Raw genomic sequence first — 20,502 nt, forward strand, 5'->3', positions numbered from 1 at the left:
GAAATACACGGCAAAATTGCAAATTCAATAACTTGTAAGACAATGCAATAATGGGGAAATTTCGTAAGCGGCGTCGATCTGTAAAGACTACTGCTTTCCTGGTTTTTGCATGTTAAGTAGAAGGAAGCATATATCAGGTAGAGTGTTACCCAAGGTATGATGAATTGCTCAGTGGACACGAAGAAAACAGGAAAATCTCAATTTTATAACGCGTATAGGATTTTTTTTGGTATAAATACAATGCAATGCCTATGGAAAACATCATCATCTCCACTTATCAAAGCGAAGGAAAATATCATCTTCTTGATTTGCAATTCAGTTTTGGAGGATTAAAACAAAGCCATCATGAGAAAGACCAAGCTGAGACTTGAGGGTACATACAAGGAGTCCCATAAGAAGGAGATTCAAAAACTCCTGCAAGCCTTGGATGGAGTTATAGGGGAGGTTGAGGTTAATTTACAAGAGAAATTCGTTATGGTACACCATGATCCAACATCTCGAGATGAGTCGGCCATAGGTATATTCTTTTACATGAAACCTGCTATATGCTATAATTACATTAAGAAAATGTTATGAAATGGTTTCGACCATTATTTTGGTATATTGTGATGGGAGAGGCTAATTTTTATCAAAAATTTATTAAAGATAAAACAAAGTCAAACACTCTTTTTCCGATTCATAAAAACATAGTAATTTTTTCTAATTTTTTTGTTGTTTTCGATCATAAACTATGCAGATCATGAAGATCAAATGCTGAAATTTTCATAATAATCTATGATGTTTTCAATTTTTAGAAAATTGATCAACTATATAGTTTAGATAGAGGATACGGGCATCCTATTGTGATTTCCATTAAGAATTTCTAACCATATTTTGTCGACGTTGCTGATCATAAATATGTGTGAAGTTAAAGTGCTGACCGGGAAACGTTTCAAGGCTTCAGTTGTACAGTCCACTGACTATTAAATTTGTCTCAGTACAACTATATTCAAAATAAAAAGCAGCATCAGTTGGTTTGGCCTTTGGCGAGTAGACTAATCTTGTTTATATTATCTTTGTATTGTTTATTTGTATCAAATGGGTCTAGTGGTCCATTTGTGAGCAGTCCAATAATATTATCTTTGTATTGTTTATCTGTATCAAAGCAATAATAAAATTCTTATAGTTCGGCATTTTTTTTCAGTGTATTTATTTAATTCTATCGAAGCTCGACGTAATTACGCCGAGAGGTGTTACATTATAATGGTAGCAGACTCCACTATGGGAGCCCAGGAAGCATAACGGTGTAAGAATAAAGAATTACACCAGCTGTCACTTAGATGCTCCCTTGCTCTAGTTGTCCCTTCAAAATCTTTTTAATATTAATAAGCATTTCAAAAAGACAACGAAAATAGTGGTTAACACGTCACCATGGACCCCTCCAAAACATTCCAGTTCTATTGGATCTCGCAATCTATTATTGGCTAACTTCCCACTAAAAGTTCTGACAACAAATAATTTTAATTTGACAATACATTATTTTCTTCAATTTGGATTTTTTGAGATGAATTTAAATTAAAAATGCTAGTAAAGACATGGATTGAGGAGTCCCTTGGCCATTCACTTTCCATGTTACGTGAAGCCCATACTATTTATCAGGTACAGGGTTGAAATAGCAATATAAGTTTGTTTGGATGTTAATAATTTTTTGATAATCTTGGAAACATGGGCTTGTAATATAAATTCGAATGGGACTAGGGAATTGCATGCGTTACCCAGAATATGGAATTAGAGTCATTTATGGTTTTCCCTCATAGTATTAAGGAAACGATTTTAAAAATGTCTATTTTTAGACTACAGGTAGGAGGTGGGAGATAAAAAATGCAAGTGGGGAAGGTGGAAGAATAAAGATGACTGACAAATAAACTGAGTGGATCATCTATCTTATTTTTTCTTTCTCGAATGCATTAATAAATTGGAGAAGTAACATTTTAGATTTTACAGAAAGAAGAAGCTTTTTATTCAACTCACAGTCACATAATTCTGAAATCGTGAGTTTCTTTAGATATTTTTCATGTCTATGCACCAGGTACGACACTTCACAACCATATTCCAGCATTTGAGACAAGCACTATTACCGATACCATATATTTGGTTTTTCTTTTTAAAATAATAGATGTAATAGAAACATGTTATAATTTGTCTCTAATCTTTGCAAAACATTTGTATTTGGCTATACAAAATTTTGGAATGGTCATATATAAATATTTTGGCTTTGATGAAATAGAGATGGCTATTATAAATTTTATATATTCGCTATTTAGTTTCAATATATTTAGCTTTCTATTTTCATCTTTTAACACAAAAGAAAATCTCTGTTGTTTTTCTATATCTTTGTACTGGCAATACTATATCTCTATTTTAACATATATAAATATCTCTATATTTTTAGTATAATCTTTATCAAAATTTATTTACAGATTGTTTTTAGTTTAAGAAAAAAAACTCTATTCATATTTTATATATCTCTTTTAGAATAAATCTTTCATTTAATTCTATGTCCAAAATTTTAAAAATCTGATGTTTAGGTGCCCACATATTTTTGTAAGCTTATTTTACTCAACGACCTTTCCACTAAGACTTGGTGCTCAATCTTTTCCTTTTTACTGCTAAAGAATCCCTTCACTTTGTTTTCCCTTGAACCATTTGGTGCACACGATTTGGTTGTCTTCTCCATACGCAAGCCTTTTTGCTATTTGTGTTAATCTTTTTAATTTAATTCTTTTACCGTTTCCTGTTATCATTTCTTTTCCTTCCCTTTGTAAATCTGATTCGACTTTCGCTTGCCCTCTCTACCATTATCTCATTAAGTTTCTTTCATATCCATTATAATTATTAAAACAATAAATTATTAGAAACTATAATTCAAATATATATTATCTCTATAATATATATAGAATTTTTTCATTCATTATAGAGATAATGTATAGCTGCCTATATACAAATAATTTTTATAAAATTTATTTTTGTGATGACTTAAACTCAATATTTTGCTGTTAGCTGAAGAATTAGATTGAGTTTTTCTGGTAGTTGTTGGACATTTTCCTTATTTTTTATAAATGAAATTCGTCATCTATTTTTCTCTTTAAGCATGTACTATATGTAAATAGAAATTATGAGACCCTTTGTTTTGCAAAGATAAATTGTCAAGAGCTTGAATTTCATTTAAAGCACATGGGTAGTAAAGAATTAGTAAATTTTATTTTTTTATTTTTGAAATTAATATGTTTTTTTAGTATATGGGGTTTAATATGGTAATCATTAATATGAGAGAAGAGTTGGACTACTGAAATAAAATTTTAAAGATCTTTTTTTAAGATCTTAAAGATTTCATTATATCTATGAAATCATTATAAGTAGAGAAATGACATTTATTTCATAATCTACTCATCATTAATAAATATGACAAACAATCTAGAGAAAATTGATTTTTTAGTTATGCAACAAGAAAATATGTAGAATGTTTTGAAATAAATTATTTTAAATATAATTTAAAAAATAAAATATTTTAAAAATTAGAATTACTATCAAATCATACTATTAGAATACAATACCTTTTTAATTAAAGTAACTATTAAATTATAGAATAGAATGTTTTTAAAATTGAAATGAATAGAATGTTTAAGAAAAAATAAAATATTTTTATTTTAAATAATTTTAAAAAAAATAATATTCTAAACATTGAATGTTTTAAATAAAGTTCTAAATAGTATTTTGAAATAGGATAACATGTAGGGTTTTAGTTACTATCACAATTTAATTGTAGTTAGGGTATAATAAATATAATTTTGAATAGGATAATACATAAGGTTTTAGTTACTATCATAATTTAACTATAGTTAGGGTATAATTTAAAATGTTGGTTTGTAACATAAGAATGAGATTTTGAACATACATATTTTATTTGCATATGTAAATAATCATTTTATTATTTAATCTAGGTCATGGAATGTTATATTGATGAAATAGACATGGTTGAGAATCCAAATATCAAAAAATGTCTAGAAGAAGTAGAAATCTCCAAGATTCTAAACGTTTAGATAGGCAAAAGTAAATGATTGTGAAGTTTATATGTATGGATGGTTTTAAAAAGTTTTCCACTAATTAGCTTCATCTAAATATATAAAACTTACATTTGATAATTACTTAAATTTCCTAAATATTAGTGAAGAAAGTTATTTCATCTTCTGCAAAATCATGAAGTTATAGTAATTTTTATAATTTATATGTTTTATTTGATTGTTCTTCGACAGTCATATATTTTCCACCTTCCCTCCTTATTTATTTACTTATCTTTCAAGTCGCAGTTTAATTGTTACAAAAACGGGAATCAACTATTTTTTATTTAAAAATAAATTGATGCCTTTATTAATGATAATTGTGTCATTTATATGTATATCTTTCTTTCAAAATTATTCTTTAATGATAATTGTGTCATTTATATGTATATATTTCTTTCAAAATTATTCTTAATTTTTTTTTATTTGGAAGAAAAATATGTTTATAAAATTTCTAACTCTTTCTTTAGTGTTAATTTACAAAATTAGGATAACAAAGAAAATTGAAAAAATCTTCTGTAAGTTGGTGGAACACACCTCTTTTATCATGCATGCAATTTTTTAAAGAGGTAAATTTAAATTTTAATATTAAATTTTTTATATAGTTTACTTTTATTTTTAATATTTTATTTTTGGTAAATCTAGTTTTCTTTTTTAAAATTTAATTTTGAAATAGAATGTTTTAACTATTAAAGTCTTGCATTACTTTTTTTAAATGTATTAGGATTTTCCCACCAAACTAAAAAAATTATACAACAATTGACCACAATAAAGGCAGGAACTTTGATGCTTGTGCCGCTTGTTATATTGAAGGAATCTTCATTAGCTTTCTTAAATGATTTTAAAAAATTTATTCATAAAGTTAAAAAATTAGTATTACACAAACTTAAAATTTATTATATAATTTTAGCTTTGATTTATTATTTTTTCTGTTATATTTATTTTTGAATGCATATACAGTTGTAGTGTACAACATTTTTAGTATTTGCTAATACATATATGCTATTACAATCAGTTTGGTATAAGTAGTTATTAACCAAATTCATTTTCACAATTAGAATGAAATATTTTTATTTTCATTTTTAAACTATCTTGTAACGTAATGTGTTAAAAATTTAAATAACAAAATGGAAAGATACCTCCTTGTTTCAATCTAGTCAGTTTTTAAAAAAGGACCAGTTATATTCGGTTTGCCTTTGTTGAACTATATTAGAGGTTTTTTTATATTCACATGTCTTTATAATTCATTTTTTAGTTAAATATTAGATATGCAATTTATTATTTCCCTTTTCTATCTTGGAGTTAGAATTTATATATATTGTTGTAAATTTTAGAAAATTTTATTAAATTTTGGATGTGTTGTCTTGGTATCAAATCTGGTTTAAATTTTCAAAAAAACAATCATATTTTACTTGTGGGGTGAGCTTCTTATGTAGGTACTAGGAGGTCTTAATTTTTAATCTACTCGCGTTTAATAAATAATAAATAATAATAATATTAATCATGTCACATGATAATAATTAATCTTAATTTCAGCCTCTAAAAATGTCCAATTTTAAACATTGACAACTTTAGTACTATTTGGTGCAAATACTTTGATACCAAAAGCACAAGTTACAATACATTTGAATATCATAGTGAGGGAATAAATAGAAATCAACTACCTTGGTTGCAAATACAAGAATGTCATGATTATATGGAATAGCCGTGAAGCATATGTTTTGTAGAGAAGCTCTAATTTGAATGAAGTGGTTATAAAGGTTGATCCAATTTGAATATCATAGTGAGGGAATAAATAGAAATCAACCACCTTGGTTGCAAATACAAGAACATCATAATTATATAGAATAGCCACAAAGCATATGTTTTGTAGAGAAGCTCTAATTTTAATGAAGTGGTTATAAAGGCATTTGATCCAATTTATATGTAGTAATGGTTGTATTAGCACGCTTTGGCTAGCATGCTTTTATAATGGGGATTCTATATTTCTATTAGAAATTTGCAAGGAGTGTAGACTCATAGATGACTATCATTGGATTTTTTGACAAAATGTCTCCCAAAAAATATAACACGATGACTACAAAAATGTAGATTTTGTAGAGAAGTTCTAATTTGAATGAAGCAGCTAGAGATCATAAAATTTAAAATTGTGAAGAGGGTTTGCTAGTCAAGTTTATAATACAGCCTAAACACATACAAATGAACCTCTAACAAAAACATCATGTCCACATATTTATGGTTTTGAAAGGCTCCATGAATGGAGGGATGGTATAACTCAAACAAAAAATGAAAAGTTAAAATCATGTAATGATGAGAACAGTTTTGTTGTATCAATAAAGGGATCAAAGTCATGTTGGTTACATCTTCTAAGAAGTTGACCAAAGTTTCAGCAAGCATTTATAGAATGACACCCTCTTATTTCTTTCAAGGAAGAAAGATATTGGTAAACATACTTGATAGGCTAACAGGTTTTGTTTGCAATAATTTTAGGGTCTGTTTAGTTCATGGAATTGTAGAAATTGAGATTTTTACAAATCTCTATTTAGCCAAATCAAGGTTTTACAAATTTTCATTTCTATTTTTTGACATTTTACTTGAACCATTTGTTTCACTTGGATGATGAGTGAGAAGATACATTTTTATGTGTAAGCTTGGAGTTGCACACACTCCAAAAAAAATCAAATCTATTGATTTTACTCTCCTCAAAAAGCATAACCAGGTTTTGATTTTCAATTCCTATTTAGTGAGAAGCCTTATCACCTAGTTTTGAGACAAAATTTGTAGTCTAGTATTCTAATTCCATTTTCCAATTTTGAAACAAATACAAAAAAATTCAAATATTGATTATGAAAAAGTCAATTCTCATCATCTTCCATTGACCAAATAGGTTAAGGACATCATACATTGCTATAAGAACATGGAAGGTTGCTCCCCTCATGAAGATCAATTAGTTGATTACTGGAAGGATAATCATTTTCTATAATTGAAGGGCAAGTTCCTAAAAGATAAATTGTTGGTACATGAATGACTTTCATATTGAAAGAAGACTTAGTCATTATTCCATCAAGATAAGTTATTCAACCTATGTTTCAAAATGTATAAGTTTTCAAGTTGTATTTTTATAAGTGACAAATTTTATCACTTTTGGTCAAAGGTTAATCAAAATTGTGAGGTTAAATTTAACCTCTTCAAAATATGCAAAAATAAGTTTGTTATTAACTTAGGAATCACAATAGTTATTTTTGTAAGTCTATAAATACAAAGCATTATTATTATAAAATGGGTGAATTAATGGGACTTTTGGATTTGCATTATCTATTGATTGTTCTTGAACTTGTAGATTTTTAATAAAATATTGAAGAACTCATTTAGTTGCATGTCTTGAATGTGTTCATTTCATGGTATCTTGTTGTGAATATATCAGAATAGCATATATTTGTGTATGTCAAGTTATGTTATTTATGTTTTTTCATCATCAAGCATTTATCTACTTGAACCCCCTTATCATCAATTACCCAATGTGGAGTCATGCATTCTCTATGCATATGTATATCATTGGGTTATTCACTTTGTTTAGCTTTATGCTTTCTCCTTTATGTACTTTTAGTTAAAAGTACATAAGCATAGAAAACCACCCATCATACGAGGGAGTTACCCCTCTCAAAGAGGTAGCTTAAAAATCACACTCTAAGCTTTACTCCTAGGCTAAAAGTGTTAAATAGTTAAAATTCTTAATTTTTTTCTTTAGTGTATTATTGACCCTCTCCAACATGCAATGGAAAATTATAATCTAATAGTGATCTGATTCAATCCATCCAAAATGTTGGCATAATTGTCACTACACACAAGGTGAACAATGCAATTTTCAAAGAAACACTTACAGTCTATTTACCAATATGATATATTGCACTAATATGTGAAAAAAGTTGTTTGCCACTATGTGAAAAATATTTGCATACACATGCTTTTGGCTAGTCATATCCTCATGAAATGTACCCTCATACCAATAGCAAATATGTTACAAAATAAACTTAAAACAAAAAAAAAAACACATTTTAATAATATTGGTCTTATTGGAAATGTAAAGCAAAACATCTTTGAATTTTATTTTATTTTTAGTCATCTAATAATAATATTATAGATACTTTATTTTCAATATAAAATTTGTTTTTTTACATCATATCCCATTCTCTCTACTCTAGCACGCACTCTCATTAGAATTAAAATTGTGACTCCCATTGTTATTGCAATATAAAATGCTACAAAATATAATCTAATAGATATAAGATATTTATATTAATTATAATATAATGAATAAATATATCATATAAAGTAATTTTTTATTAAGAAAAAAATTAATTAATGAATTATTTTTTCAACACGATAATATTGTTCCTATTTTTATTTTTTATTTTTTATTATTTAGAAACCCAATATTTCTAGCATACCTTCAACAACAATGATTAACAAACATACAATGCCCCTGCTGTAATGCCAAAAATTTAAACAAAATGAGCCATTGAGATGTCTTCTTCAATACTTATTAGCATGTGTTATTGAAATTAATGCATCATTAAGCATATGATTTCAACTCGATAGAGTATCTTTTGTGATTATGGAAAAACATGTCTGTTCATAAGTGAGTTAATCATATTGCAATCCAAATGTGCTACATACCTCTATGCATCTTGTCCCACTAACTGACCTTTGATCATTTTCATTATATTCAAAATGAAATGTTAGCCTCAATTATTCTCTCCATCTTAACAATCTATATCAAATTATGATAAACTTAAAGGTCAATGAAAGGAATTGAGGAATTCAGATTCATGTTCTCATTGCACATATTAGTTAACATATGTGCAAGCTTATTGTCATCCCTATATGTATGAGGAATGTAGCACTCATTGAAAGAGTCTAATAAATACCATAGTTTTAAAACTATATGCAATCTTCCAATTCATTGATTTTTCTGATTATGCATGCATTAATAGTCAAGATTGAATTTCCCTCTATATGTATCTATCTGTATTCTAACTTTTTAGCTAAGACCAGGCCATTTAGTAGGGGCAAAAACTTCAACTATATTATTTTTCCCTAGCAACATGTTAGAGGACTTCAAAGTCAACACGTTACCCAAATGATTTGTCAATAGACTGTTCATGATGATAGATTGAACTATAGAGATAGGGGAAGCATATGCTTTTCCATTCTCTAGTTATGAAACTATTCCATGGGGTAAAGATGTGATTATCTAATATTGCAATTTATTATTAATTTGTATTAATGTTGTTTATAATTTTTATTTATTAGTTTATTATTTTTCATTTATGTACAATAAAGTAAAATGTATATGAATAGTGTGATGCGTAATAGTTTTCATTATTTTAAGTTAAATACATATAGATAATAATTTCATGACATGGCTATGAAATTTGTAATGATTCTATTTGATTTTACCCTTGGAATATTTGCATTGAGATTCATTTTTAAGTTATACAATTAAATATTTTTCTTTTGATTTCTTTTTAAATTTCTATAAGATATATAGATTGAAATTTTATATACCTTCTTCTCAAGGATATATCAAATACACTAATTTTATTTGTATAAGAATCAATTACAACCAAAATTTAAACAAAAAAAAAATCCATATACATATATTTGAAGTTAATTTTTATTATAATGATAATAGAAAATATTAATATAATATTTCTATCACATCGTAATATGTAAAATAATTTAATAATAAAATAATACAACAAATAATAATAAGAATAAATATAATATATTAATATCAATTAAATATAATATAATAATAAAATTTGATGTTTAGAGGTTTATTGTAATATTAATAATTTAAAATATTAGTTGCTAACTAATTTCTTGCCTTCTCTTAAATTTTAAATAATTTGTAATCCTCACTTTCTTTTCAATTTTAAACTTTGTACTCTTATGGTGGATGACAAACTGTGGGCAAGTCATGTTTCCAAGGAGCCTCCTTCAGTTGTTGCAAATGCATTTCTTAATGGGGGTCCCATAGAATAGGTACATGATCATGTTGTGGTGGCCGTTGATTCCATCCTAGGATGTAATGACAAACTTTGTCAAGGATTTTTAAAAGTCAAAACCTATGCAAATAATGATTATCAACCCAATGGGTGGAAGCGTTCACTTGGTTAGAACCGTAGAAATGATAAACAAGATCTATCTCATAAGTGCTATCAAAGAGAGTGAGGAACTTCCATTTTGTAATTTAGCTCTATGTTGGATCATATTTTCCTCTATGAGTAATACCTTGGTTAGGGTAATTTTCTCCTTTATATGGACCATTGACATGGTGAGAAAATGGACATCATGGAAATTGAGGGGAAAAGGGAATGCCGCAATTTTTGGATTAAGGTAAAAACAAGTTTTGAGGGGACCCAAAACATCACTACATAAAGTACATATTACATAAGATATTCAAAATAACTAAAAATAAAACTATGCTAGAGTAAGATTAAAAAAAACAAAACCCTGCTAACCATCAAACAACTAGCAAAGATAAATACCAATACACTAAGACCGAATAAAACCAACAGGAACACTGAAATAGAAAAATAATAAACAACAAAGACAACCCAAACCTAGACAAGCTCCTTAAGAGATTTAGCCACCTATATCTCCATCACATCAAGTTCATCTTAGCATTTTTCAAGGCTCTGGAGATGCTAACATTCTTCCAATTAAGCCTAGCCCTTTTAATTTTATTGAGTCCCTCTATAGTCTTTGAATCTTTTCCTTTGTTGTTCAGATCAACACTGAGCTCAATACCTTCCTTGTTCACTTTCTCTTTTTCATTCATCAGTTTAAGGATGGAAGAATGATTTTTTTCACTACTGTCCTTAAGGATTTTGTTAATCTTGTGCCCCAAATCCTTAAGTTGATCTAGTATGTCATCATAATTTCCTTCCATCTTCCTCCTTAATTCACTTTCCTCTTACATATTTTTCTCTGGGATATTAACTTCATTTCTAAGAGAGTGGATTTCATTGTAATTCTAGTTATCGGTAACCAATGATAAATAAGATTTGTCCTTGGCTTTGCTAAGAAACTCCAAGGAAGAAGGGGCCGTATTTGTCTCATGAGTCACAAAATCTTTCTTATGATGCCCTAGGTATAAATGCTTAGAATTAGAGAGGGGATAATCCACAATCCTAATAGGAGAAGTATCCTTGTTGATATCATTTTGTTTCACCTTATTCCCTTGGGTATCTTTACCTTTATTTGATTTTTTTGTAGGGGAAGGGGAAACAGTGCCCTTATGAGACTTGATAGGGGAACATGTCATAGTCTTATTTTCCTAATTATTAGGGTAGATTTTCTCCTTAGATACATTGGTTGTTTCCATAGCATCCAAGTTATTTTTCCATCGATCCTCTAAGACACTATCTTCCTATGAATCAACAAAGAGGGCATTTTCCTCATCACCCATATCCATCCCACTATCATCATAGTCCTTATTGCCCTTAGTTCCTTTGATGATCCATGAGGCTTTCCTTTTTTCTCACTTCCCTCTTCCTTCTTAATGTTTTTCAATGCATATTTAGGGTTTTGGGCCTTATAGTAATCCAAAAATAAAAGGATGAAGCCTTCATGTAGAATGGGCATGGAATACTTCATTTTGTGTTTAACCACACTCATATTCATAGAGTTTGGAATATCAAAAGGAAAAGATATTTTGTCCCATACAACAAGTGATAAAGGAAAAATATGGACTCTCTACTTCCCAACATCCAAGGTAAAATAAGCCCTAACACAATTAAGAACATTCCTCCAAAAGAGCTTAATTTTCTTATTCTAAAAATAATCACCCACCTTGACCAGCACCTCCCTTTCATTTTCATCCTTGGTGATTTTTTCCAAAGATTCCATAGTGATCTTCCTCTCCTTGAATAAATGTAAGCTTTCACCTGGGAACCTAGAAATCTTAGTAATAAAATCTGTATTAAGGGGAAAAGAGTTTTCATATATTTTAACAAAGTTAACCCTTAAAGAACTTTAAAATAGCCTTAGGGTTAAAGCCCTGGAGCCTCTCAAGATAGGCGGTGTTCCCTCCTTTGTCAAGATTCTCCTAGACCTATGGCATATCTCTCCACTTACCGCATGCCTTCGGCTCCTACCTCTTTGGTTATCCCTCCATATTGAGATGCAACTACAATTAGTAATATGTGTGGTGCTCTATTTCTATTTTTGTTTACTATAAAGGATGATTGAGATCAACCAAACTATGCTCTTAAGTGGCAATAAAAAAATAGAAAATCAGGGTTATGTCAACTTGATGTGCAATTTTCCACTTTTTATTAACTTTATATCAAAAATTTGAGAGAAAAGAATCTCTAACAAATTGAATCTAGTTTCTAAACTACTAGGACTTATCTCAAAAATAATAAAAATTGATTGATCAAAATTTTGAATTTTAATGCAATATTACGAAAGTTTTAGAACAAAAATAAGAAGTAGACATATGTCTGACCACCTTAACCAAAATTAAATGATAATATTTTTTAATAATATTCTAGATATAAGTAGTAGACTCATGCCTAGACGTGACACATATTTTTGGATACTTTTATTGTAAATAAAAAATAATTAATTAATTTTTGACTTTAGTATTTTCGGAATAAAAAAACTCTCATGTCTGACCACCTTAACTAATTCAAAGCTCCACAAAATTCAATTTTTCATTTTTTTCCTTATAGTAGAAGAAATATAGAATGTGATGCATCTTTTGGATTTAAAAAATGTTGTACCATTTGAAAGTTATAGTTGTTTTTAAAGTAGTGTGTTAGCTAGCACTTTATACGTAAATCCATTAGAAAATAAGTAATAATTACTTACTAAACTCATAATTTGACAAACCTTACATTTATGGAAACATAAGAACATTGTTAAGAAACCCTTTTCATTTCACCAAATTTTGGTGAAAAAAAAGTCACCAGCTACATGTTTGAAGTAAAAATCACATAAAAATAGACCAAAAGAACATTTTTAGGATGGTTTTAAAGTTGAGCATATAGGTTTTGTATCCAAAGATATAGTAGAACTTATAAAGATATTCACTGCTTTCATTTAGTATAAGGGTGGGTGGAAAAAAAGTTGGAACAGATTTTGAAATGGTTTGAGATATTTCAGAACTATAGATTTTTCAGATTTCCACTTTTTGGCACACCATGATCCTATATATATATATATATATATATATATATATATAAATATAAGTGCATGTCAAAATATCAAGGTATCGATACATTTTAACAAGTGTTTTCGGGTAAATCTCTTAACATAGTGATTCTAACAAACCAATGTAAATATCCTAACATGGTGCTTACTTAATTGTGTAGTTAAAATCCTTTAATCAAGGTAGATCTAACACTCTTGTAAGCTCTTAATAGGGCTAGGAGTCCTCATAGGGTAGATCATCAAAAGTGATCAAATATTGTAGCCTTAATAGGCACACTCTATTTTTGTAGTAGTAAAAATTTTGCCGGTGTCATCCCCACCCCAATTTTACCTTCACCTTTGAGGGTTTCTGTGTTATTAAATCCTTGTGTCAACTTTTTTATGTGTTTGTGAATTTTATTGATGCAATTAGATGTTAGATATTATATTATATTGTAGTGAATGTCTTCTTTGGTATAAGGCTGAGTTGAGATAAATATTAATGGTGAAGATATCAAATATGGTTCAAATTTGAAGTATTAAAGTTTTATAGATCCCAATCAACCACCCCCCCACCCCCCACCCCCCCCCTCCCCCCCCCCCCTCAATATTTTACTTTCCTTATTATGTTTCTAATAATTGGTATTAGAGACAGTTTCCCTTAGCAAAGTCTAGTCACTTGAGAGTAAAAGATCTTAGAGATGAAATCCTATAAAATGAGAAAGATCAATGAAAATCATAAGCTTGATGTTTAGCTTGCATTTGAACAAGTTAAGACTACAAAGGAGACATTGAGGAAATCCTTGAAGAGAAGGAAAGTGATGGCAATTCAGTAAAATGACACACAATACAAAGAAGAAATTATTGAAGAATTTTTTAATGAGGGAAGGTCTAGTGAATTTGATGAAGCAGTAGCAAATATGTTGGAGAAAAAAAAAATTTTGAATGAAGCGGTAAGAGCATTTGAAAAGAGAACATGAGATACAAGTAGTAAGACTATGTGAAGTTACTAAACAAAATAAAAAAGTTGAGGAAGAAAAAAAAAGGCTAAAGAAGACAAAGCAATGGTTGATGGAGATAAAAGACAAATGGCTACAAGGCTTGATGAAAGTATCAATGAAGTACAAAGACTTACTCATAATCAATTTGACATGGTTAATTAGTTATTAAGTGCAAATCATGAGATTGCAAATATGAAATTAGAGAATGATAAACTAAAGAATGAATTGAGAGATAAAAAATAAGTCATTGAAAGGATGAAAAAATCTAAAGAGGCTATGGGATTACTTAATGAAAAGATAAGTGCACCAAGGAAATCTCATGACACTTCTGGATTAGGCTATGTCAAGTTCCTATCAGATACCAACCAAGGAGAACAAAAGAATGCCATGAGCAAGATGTTAGAATATTTAGAATAATTGAGAGGGGGAGTGAATTAGTTATCCAAGGTCCAGATGTACAATTAAACAAACAAACACTTCAACAATTTTAGATCTTATCATTTCATTGCTCAACCTCTAATATAAACTGTTAACAACATTAATTGGTTGTCTATTATTCAATAAATACCAGACTTGTAGGATGTAAACTTAAATCAATAAAGCATCACAATAACATCCACACAAATCTAACACTGGGATTTTACATGGAAACCCAATTTGGAAAAAACCACCAGCAACATGTCACCAATTTTCACTCTTTTAAAGTGAGAAATATTAGGAGCCAACCTGGTTAAATTTGACCTTGTTAAAGGATTCAATCACCCTATTAGGAGTGGCCTTGTTAGAGGACTTTAGAATATTCCATTAGAATGTCACTTGATTAGAGGATTTGCATAGACTGCTAGGTCCTTATGACTGTTAGGTCAACCTTGATTAAAGGATTTCAAATATTGTTCACAATGGTTAGAAAGTAACAACAGGTTTGATTTATATAGTACAACTCACTTTGCATGTTCAGATCTCTATTCAACTCCTAATACTAATCCACTTTCTAACCTCCATTGTCATTTCAATGTCAAATTCTCTTGGAAACCCTTCAAGTAATCTCTCTTCATGTCTTCTCAATTAAGCATTTTTCTTTGATTCAATACTCAACAACATTAGTAATAGCTCCAACTTTCTAGAACCCCTTCAAATGCACACAACAACTCTTCACTTCTCTCTTCCATATGCACTCTCACACATAGCTACAAGTTTGCCTATGGACCTCTTTAAATAGGTAGTTTTGATCTTTTTCTACTTAGTCAACACCATATATCTTAGGGTTCATGATTTGATCCATCAGATACAGTGTACCTGATTGCCATTATGTTTATCTCTTCTTTTCTAGAAACTTCTCCTTGAATTCATCTCTTAGATCATTTACCTAATTTTTTCTTGAAATTAAATGATCCAACTCATCAATCCTTCAACATGTTTTCCATATCCCAAGAAATCAACTTAATCAGCTGGAAATTATGATTCCTCACAAACAATTAAAATTTTGTTCCTCGGCCAACACTAAGTTTTGACACTTGGTCATCACTAAATTATTTGATCACTATATAACTTCTTTCTCAGCATCAACATTGTCACTCGGTCAATATTGATGCTTGGTCGACACTAAATTTTCTTGGCACTTACTATGGCTTGGTTGATACTAGCATCACTGGGCATGTACATCAAAATTCCTTTGTCTTTTAATCTAACTCGATGAAGCCTATATAAGTGATTTATCTTTGCTTGCAATATCAAGATTTTAACATTACTATCTTCTCCTCTATCAATGTGATTTAAACAATCACTTTATCTTGTCAAAGTCTAACTAATTAAATGTCCATTTGTAGTTTCCAATAATCTCCCTTTCCTCAACCTTTCCTCTAGATGCTTTTGTTATGAGAAAATTCTCAAATCCTCTTCATCAATCAAATTGATATGACATTTAGATCATATAGCAAACTATCTCACCAGTAGATTTGACATCAATGACAACACAACAATTTATCCAATTGTAGTTTCCAACAATCTCCCTCATTGGCATTTATGACAACACCTCAATGAAAATATTTGCAAAAATACTTCAAGTTACCATACAATCCAAACTGTATAGACTTTGAGTAATAGTCTCAATGTGTCATATCTTTTATTAATATCCTTAGTTTCTTTCTTAACTCTCTCTAAGTAATCACCACCTCTTAGTTAGCATTTCTCTAGTAGAATCCAATTTATCCTTGCTTGAATGATCTCCCTCTTTGAAGATAATATCCCCTTCTTTGATGTGTATTCAATCTCTCCCTCTACAATATTTTACCCCTCTTTCTAATATTTGATGTTTATGCAATCTCTCCCTCTTTGACAAAAATGTCGAAGACACTAGCTCTTGCTCATACATCTTGATTATGTAGATAATTGCATGTTAGATATAAATTCTTCATTTTTCATCTTCATATGAATGATCTATTATTTTTTTCTTCTTCTTCACTACTACCTTAGGAAACTCCTAAACTAGAACCATCTACATCAATGTGTAAGATAGTCTAATCAACACATTTGATGCAATGCTTCTCTACAGTTTAAGTATCTTTATCTATGGAAATCACCCCCAGTTTACCTCTACGATATTCTTGAGAATCTTTAGGTAAATCTTTATTGAATATGTTAGCAATTTTCTCTTTGTGTTCACATATTCCAGTTCACTTCTTTGTCTTGAACTAGCTCTCTCAAGTAATGATACTTGATAGCAATGTGTTTTGTCTTTCTATGCATAACAAGTTTCTTTCATATATTAATAGCACTTGTGTTATCACGATAGATAACCAATGGGTCAGTAATCTCTTCCTTCATACCTTTCAATAATTATTTGATCCAAATGATATTTGAACAATTTATTATTGTTGCCTATACTTGGCTTTAGCTATTGATTGGGAAATATAGTTCTAATTCTTGGTTGTCCATAAAACTAGTCTCTTTCCTAGAAAGAATGCACCAACACTTGTTCTTTTCATGTCATCAACATTTCCTACCCAATCATAATCAGTTCAAACTTATCATTCTTCTTGTAATACAAGCCATAGTCTTTTGTTCCTTTCAGATATCTCAATATTCTCGTTACTACCATCATATAATTGTCCTTTGGACTTATTGAGAATCTAGGAACTATCCCAACAACTAATGCAATATATAATTTTTTGTGAACAACGTATTGTATTTTACCTATCATTGATTTGTATTGTGTCTGGCTCACAACAACTGAATTATCATTCTTAGATCATTTGTGTAGAGTGACCATAGGTGTACGCACTAGTTTGGAATATTCTATCACAAATTTTTTTAGTATCTCCTTGATATATTTGGACTGAGTAATGAAGATACCTTACCTCATTTGATATGCTTGTAAACCAACAAAGAATTTGATCTCATCAAACATTGACATTTTAAATTCCTTCTTTATTTGATCAGAAAAAGTTTTACATAATGCTTCATTTCCTCCAAATATGACACCATCAACTAAAAATCTAGATAACAATACCTCATTGTTATCATTGTCCTTACAAAACCAATGTTCACCAAGTAATTATGTAGTATTTCATACCACGCTCTAGGGGCTTATTTCAAACCATATAAATCTTTGTACAATTTGCATACCATCTTCTTCTTGTCATGATTCACAATTCCTTTAGGTTGTTCTATGTACACTTCTTCTTCTAGTATCCCATTTAGAAATGCAAATTTTACATCCATTTGATATACCTTGAATCCTTTATAAGAATAATATGAAAGTAGTGATCTTACTCATAATCTTTCTACAGGAGTAAATGTTTCCCCATAGTCAACACCTTTCTCTTGTGCATATCCTTTGCATACCAATCTAGCTTTATTCCTTGTGACTTCACCTTTCTTTCATTTAGCTTGTTCCTAAATATTGACTTTGTTCCAATAACATTTTTATCTTTAGGTATGGGTACTAGAAACCATGTTTTGTTCCTCTCAATATATTCAATTTCTTCATTCATAGCTTGTATCCAATCTTCATTCTTCAAAGCATCTTTCATAGATTTGGCCTCAAACTCACAAAGTAAGCATGTAACATAGTTTCTAAGTCTTTTTCTTGTCATAACACCAAATTCTTTATCTCTAATGATTTTTTCAAGTGCATGATGTCTTCTTTAAAAAATTCTAATAGAGAATCTTTCCTTCTTTTTTCTTCAATAGGTTTATGTTGAAAAGTAATTTCAAGATCATCATCTCTTTCTTGTTCAAGTTCTAGTTTAAGTTTTTCATGCTTGGCATTGTCTTCTAGTTGCTTGTCTTCCTTTTTCTGTGACTCAGCATCATTTATCTATTTCTCAACACCCATAGTCTACTACTTAACTAGTTGGTTCAACTCAACACTCACAGTCTGCTAATGATCTGTAGCTTTGATTTCTTGTTCAGGTCGAGTGCCTAGAAAAATATCATTCACATAAATGAATGAGTTGTAATCTTTAGGTTTTGTCTTACATTAAACTTCATTTTTCTTTCTGTATTCGTCAATTTTCACATTTGTGCTTTCCTTAAATTTGTTAGTGTTATAGTTCAAACACTTATAAACTTTTCTCTTGGTGGAATATCCTAGGAATATATCTTCATCACTTTTAGCATCAAATTTTTTATTCCTATTGTCTTTAAGTATGTAACATTTTCTTCCAAAAAGTTTGAAATGGTTCACATTACATGAATAACTATATCATAATTCAAAAGGTGTAGCTTTTGTACCTTTCTTGACTTGAACTTTTTTCGAATTATAAAAGTTGTTCTTATGACTCCTCTCCAGTATTTTTGTGACACATTCTTTTCCATGATCATTGTTCTAGCATAATCCATATTTGATCTATTTATTCTTTAAGCTATTCCATTTTGAGAAGGGATCCTACGTGAAGACATTTTCCTTTTGGTTTCTCTATCATTAAAAAATATGTTGAACTCATTGGAAATGAATTCACCACCTTTGTTAGATCTCATAGACTTCAAACTCTTCCCTCTCTCCTTTTTGAGATTGCCCAAATATCACTTAAATAGTTGAAAAGAATTAGATTTTTCTTTAAGAAAAATCACAATCATCATTCTAGAATAGTCATCAACATATACAATGAAATATTTGTCTCCAGGGTAGTTTTGAGCTCAAATAGGTTCACATAAGTCAGTATGAACTAATTCCAAAATGTAATCAGATGAATATATTTTTCTTTTGAAACTAGATTTTGTCATTTTTTCCCAATTGACATTGTTTATACATAGCATTTCCAGGTTTCTTTAGTTTTGGAAAACTTCTTACGTTTTTTTATTTTACTAATGCTAACCAAATTGTTAAAGTTTACATGACATAACCTTTTGTACCATAACCAAATATCTTCATATTGTGCAAACAAACATGTCTCATTAGATAAATCTAGGTAGAACAAGTTACCTCTTGTTTGGTCACCACTTCCAATCAGTTTTCCATCAGCATCAAATATTTTGGCCTTTTTATGATGGAATTCAACTTCATAACCTAATTTGTTTAACTATGAAACACACAATAGATTATAGTTAAGTCCTTCAACTTAGTAAACATTAATGTCACATTTAATTTTATTAGTTAATTGAATTGTCCATTTACCTTTCACAAGACATGGAACATCATTACCAAATTTATCAGAGCCACCCTTGTATGGTCCAATGTCCTCAAATTTACTTCTATCACTAGTTACATGATTAGAGAAACCACTATCAATTATCCATCTATCACTTTTGTTCATATAAGAGATTAAAGTAATTTTATCATCTTCTTTCATAGCAACATAAACTACATCTTCACCATTACATTCAAATTCAGAATTAGTTTCTTCTTCAACAATATAACAAGAATTATTATCTTTATCCTTGTAGTCCTTGTTCTTCTTGAAGTCCCAGTTATCTCTTACTCCTTTGTATTTCCTTTGGTCTACTAGCACCAATGCTATGATACCAATTGTTAGAATATTTAGAATAACTAAGAGGTGGGGGGAGGGGGGGGGTGGGGTGTTGAATTAGTTATGCAAGGTTCATATGTAACAATTAAACAAAAAAACACTTAAATAATTTTAAATCTTATCATTTCATTAGTTAACATCTACTATAAACCATTAGCAAAAATAATTGGTTGTCCATTATTCAATAAATAACATACTTGCATAATGTATACTTGAATCAATAAAGCATAA

The 20,502-nt window shown here is 29.4% G+C and overlaps 1 long non-coding RNA gene across 1 annotated transcript; it reads left to right on the top strand.

The window, feature by feature from the left end:
• The first annotated feature begins 282 nt into the window (after positions 1–282).
• On the top strand, positions 283–1,187 carry LOC149566262 (uncharacterized). The gene is made up of 2 exons (XR_016361537.1): positions 283–517; positions 908–1,187. It is a non-coding gene; the product is annotated as an uncharacterized LOC149566262 (long non-coding RNA).
• Positions 1,188–20,502: the final 19,315 nt, after the last annotated feature.

The sequence above is a fragment of the Cupressus sempervirens genome, chromosome 3, assembly GCF_028749045.1.
Source record: "Cupressus sempervirens isolate cs-2001-9-10 chromosome 3, ASM2874904v1, whole genome shotgun sequence".
Classification (NCBI taxonomy): domain Eukaryota; kingdom Viridiplantae; phylum Streptophyta; class Pinopsida; order Cupressales; family Cupressaceae; genus Cupressus; species Cupressus sempervirens.